This window comes from Hyaena hyaena, unplaced genomic scaffold, assembly GCF_003009895.1.
Source record: "Hyaena hyaena isolate Hyena2069 unplaced genomic scaffold, ASM300989v1 scaffold_988, whole genome shotgun sequence".
Taxonomy (NCBI): Eukaryota; Metazoa; Chordata; class Mammalia; order Carnivora; family Hyaenidae; genus Hyaena; species Hyaena hyaena.
Window position 1 is genome coordinate 648,367 of NW_024081611.1, and position 5,441 is coordinate 653,807.

Sequence of the window (5,441 nt, forward strand, 5' to 3'; positions counted from 1 at the left end):
ACCTTGGCTCAGGACGGAGAGTGTTCTTAGTTCTAGCTGGGGTGCTGACTTTGAGCTGGGTGCCCCAGTCACAGGCGGCGCCAGGAGAAACTGCTCTGCTGCCCTCCCGGCTGGATCCCAGTGGCGGGGAAGCGGCCGACCTGCGGGACTGTGTATTAGGCGGTATCAACAAAACACAGGGACTGGGACCCGGAAATGAGGTCTGGCTTGGGACGTAGAACACGGCCCACCTCAGCTGCACCCATGGCACAGGGGGACCAGACCAAGGGAGTGATTTGCAGCACTTGGTTCCAGAGGGGACTGGGGCGCCGCCATTTTACTACCCACAGCCACCAAGGTGGGGCCTCAGGTTGCTGCCAGCAGGACCACAGTGGAGGCTAAGACTTGCCTACACCAAACCACAGCCATCCCCGCTAGATAGCTCCTTTTTTATTTTTATTTTTTTAAACCAGAGCCCAGGGCAAGACCAACATGGATGCACTGCTGTGATTAATTCTAGGTCAATTCTTTCTATTCAGATATATTTTCACCTTGTCTCATTCATATCCCTCCCCTCTGCTGGACTGGGCACTCTGGTCATTTGTGTGCTTAAGCAGTCACATTTAATCCATTCTCTAGATGTATATGCTACACCTCCACTGCTACCTTTCTAGCGCTCTCTCTCTGGAGTAATCAGACTATATAGTTTCTCTGAGTAACATTATCTTCGTTTCCTTCTTCTTGCTTCCTACCTCGTTCTCTCTCTGAATTAAGCCTCTTAGTCTCTCTGCCTGGTCATTGTCCAATTTTGCTTTCTCCCTGCCCTGACATTCATCTCTGTGTATATGCTCTTCCATCAGCACTGTATACACCCTGCTCTCTATTTGTAGCTGAGAATTCTGGTTTTATGTTTTTAGACTGTCCTTTGTCTTTTGTGGGGTTTTTTTTTTTTGCTTTTTTTATTTTCTTCTTCTTTTTCTTTTTTTTTTTTCCCTTTCAGTTTGTTTATTTGATGGATTTGTCTGTGTGTTTGCGTGCCCTTGTTCCCTGTGTGTTTGTCTGTTTTCTTTTCCAGGACTACCTCAAGAAACAAGCCAAAGTACACATGGTGGAGAGTCCCAAATACCACTACAAATAGGGAAATAAAATAACCAAACAATAAGAGAGACCAAGAGACAACATTAAAAGAACACTTCCTGAATGGACAGGCCCTAGACAGTCAATTAGCCTTCTGTAGTATAGCAGTACTTGCAGGTGCAGAGCGTATAACAAGCTTTGAAAACTAATAAGAGACAGAGAGCTAGTCAAAATGATGAGATGGAAGAACTCTCCTCTAAAGAAATTCCAGGAAGAAGTGACAGCTAAAGAACTGCTTAAAACAGATATAAGCAACATAACTGAACAAGAATTTAGAACAATAGTCATAAAATTAATTACTGGGCTTGGAAAAAGCATGGAAGACATCAGAGAAGCTATTGCTACAAAGACTATGGAGCTTAAAAAAAGTTGTGATGAATTAAAATATGCTATAAATGAGGTACATAATAAAACAGAGGCGTCCACGGATTGAAGAGGCAGAGAGGAGAATAGATGAATTAGAAGACACAATTATAGAAAAAGAGGAAGCTGAGAAAGAGAGAGACAAACTGATCCAGAAGCACGAAATGAGAGTTCAAAAACTGAGTGATACAATCAAACGGAATAATATCCATACCATAGGAATCCCCAAAGAAGAAGAGAGAGAGAAAGGCGCTGAAGAAGTACTTGAACAAATTATAGCTGAGAACTTCACCAATCTGGCGAAGGAAACAGACATTGAAATCCAAGAGGCACAGAGAACTCCCTTCAGACCTAACTTGAATTGATCTTCTGCACGACATATCATAGTGAAACTGGCAAAATATAAGGACAAAGAGAGAATTCTGAAAGCAGCTAGGGAGAAAAGGGCCCTCACATCCAAAGGGAGACCTATCAGAGTGGTGACAGACCTATCTACTGAAACCTGGCAGGCCAGAAATGAATGGCAGGAAATCTTCAATGTGATGAACAGAAAAAATATGCAGCCAAGAATCCTCTATCCAGCAAGCTTGTCATTCAGAATAGAATGAGAGATAAAAGTCTTCCAAAATAAACAAAAATTAAAAGAATTCATCACCCTAAACCAGCCCTACAAGAAATCTTGAGGGGGACGCTCTGAAGGAAAGGTTGCAAGGAACGCAAGGTACCAGGGACACCACCACAAGCATGAATCCTACAGAGAATGCAATGACTCTAAACCCATGTTTTTTCAATAATAACATTGAATGTGAATGGAATAAATGCTCCAATGAAAAGACATAGGGTAGCAGAATGGATACAAAAACAAAATCCATCTAGTTGTTGTCTATAAGAGACTAATTTTAGACCTGAGAACACCGTCAGATTGAAAGTAAGGGGATGGAGAAATATCTATCATGCTACTGGAAGTCAAAAGAAAGCTGGCATAGCCATACTTATATCAGACAAACTGGACTTTAAAGTAAAGGCAGTAACAAGGGATGAAGAAGGACATTATTTAATAATTACAGGGTCTATCCATCAGGAAGATCTAACAATTATAAATGTCTATGTACTGAATACGGGAGCACCCAAATACATAAAACAATTAATCACAAACAGAAACAATCTTATGGATAAGAATATGCTAATAGCAGGGGACTTGAAGGCTCCACTTACAGCAATGGATAGATCAACTAGACAGAAAAATCACTAAAGAAACAATGGACCTGAAAGACACTTTGGACCAGATGGATTTGACAGATCTATTTAGAACTCTACATCAGAGGCCATGGAATTCACTTTTTTCTCAAGTGTGCATAGCACATTCTCCAAGATAGATCACATACTGGGACATAAAGCATCCTTCAATAAATATAAAAGAATTGAGATCATACCATGCACACTTTCAGATCACAATACTATGAAACTTGAAATCAATCACAGAAAGAAGTCTGGAAAACCTCCAAAAACATGGAGGTTAAAGAACATCCTACTAAAGAATGAATGGGCCAATAAGGCAATTAGAGAAGAAATTAAAAATATATATGGAAACAAATGAAAATGAAAATACAACTATCCAAACTCTTTGGGATGCGGCAAAGGCAGTCCTAAGAGGAAAGTACAATTCACTCAAGGCATATTTCAAGAAACTACAAAAAGCACAAATACAAAATCTAATAGCACACCTAAAGGAACTAGAAGGAGAAAAACAAGAGCACCCCAAACCCAGCAGAATAAGAGAAATAATAAAAATCAGGGCAGAAATAAACAATATAAAATCAAAACAGCAAATAAAAACAGTTGAACAGATCAATGAAACCAAGAGTTGGTTTTTTGAAAAAAATAAACAAAATTGACAATCCTCTAGCCAAGCATCTCAAAAAGAAAAGAGAGAGCACCCAAATAGACAAAATCATGAATGAAAATGGATTTATTACACCCAGTCTCTCAGAAATACAAGCAATTATCAGGGAATACTATGAAAAATTATATGCTACAAACTGGACAGCCTAGAAGGAATGGACAAATTCCTAAACACACACTACCAAAATTCACATGGGAAGAGATAGAAAACCTGAACAGACCCATAACTAGTGAAGAAATTGAATCAGTTATCAAAAATCTCCCAACAAATAAGAGCCCTGGGCCAGATGGCTTCCCTGGGAAAATCTACCAGACATTTAAATCAGAGTTAATACCCATTCTTCTGAAGCTATTCCAAAAAATAGAAATGGAAGGAAAACTTCCGGACTCAATCTACGAAGCCAGCATCACTTTGATTCCCAAACCAGACAGAGACCCAGCAAAAAAAGAGACTTACATGGGGCACCTGGGTGGCTCAGCCTGTTAAGCGTCCGACTTCGGCTCAGGACAGGATCTTGTGGTTCGTGGGTTTGAACCCGCATCGCGTTCTGTGCTGGCAGCTCAGAGCCTAGAACCTGTTTCAGATTCTGTGTCTCCCTCTCTCTCTGCTCCTCCCCCGCTCATGCTCTGTCTCTCTCTGTCTCAATAAATAGAAGAACTATATAAAAAATTTTTTTTAATTAAAATAAAAATTTACAAAAGAGAGCTACAGGTCAATATCCTTGATGAATATGGATGCAAAAATCCTCATCAAGATACTTGCAAATCTAATTTAACAGCACAGAAAAAGAATTATCCACCATGATCAAGTGGGATTCATTCTTGGGTTACAGGGCTGGTTCAATTTTCGCAAATCTATGTGATACATCACATTAACCAAAGAAAAGATAAAAACCATATGATCCTGTCGATAGATGCAGAAAAAACATTTGACAAAATATAGCATCCCTTCTTAATAAAGACGCTTGAGAAAGTCTGGATAGAAGAAACTTACTTAAACATCATAAAAGCCATTTATGAGAAGCCCTCAGCTAACATCCTCCTCAAGGGGGAAAAATTGAGAGCTTTCCCCATGAGATCAGGAACACGACAGAGATGTCCACTCTCATCACTGTTGTTTAACACAGTGCTGGAAGTGCTAGCATCAGCAATCAGACAACAAAAGGAAATAAAAGGCCTCAGAATTGGCAAAGATGAAGTCAAACTTTCACTTTTTGCAGACGACATGATACTCTACATAGAAAACCCGACAGGCTCTACCAGAAGCCTACTAGAACTGATCCATGAATTTAGCAAAGTTGCAGGGTAGATAATCAATGTACAGAAATTGGTTGCGTTTTTATGCACCAATAATGAAGCAACAGAAAGAAAAATCAAGAAACTGATCCCATTCACAATTGCACAAAAAAACATAAAATACATAGGAATAAACCTAACCAAAGATATAGGAGATCTATATGATAAAAACTACAGAAAGCTTATGAAGGAAACTGAAGAAGACACAAAGAAATGGGAAAATATTCCATGCCCATGGACTAGAAGAATAAATATAGTTAAAATGTCATTACTACCCAAAGCAATCTACACATTCAATATAATCCCAATCAAAATTGCACCAGCATTCTTCTCAAAACTAGAACAAACTATCCTAAAATTTGTATGGAACCACAAAAGACCCTGAATAAAGAAAGTAATACTGAAGAAGAAAATCAAAACGGGAGACATCACCATCCCAGACTTTAGCCTCTACTACAAAGCTGTCATCATCAAGACAGTATGGTATTGGCACAAAAAGAGACACAAAGACCAATGGAACAAAATAGAGAAGTCAGAATTGGACCTACAGATGTATGGCCAACTAATCTTTGACAAAGCAGGAAAGAGTATCCAATGGAAAAAAGACAGCCTCTTTAACTATGGTGCTGGGAGAACTGGACAGCAACATGCAGAAGAATGAAACTAGATCATTTTCTCACACCATACACAAAAATAAACTCAAAATGGATAAAGGACCTGAATGTGAGACAGGAAACTATCAAAACCCTAGAAGAGAAGACAGG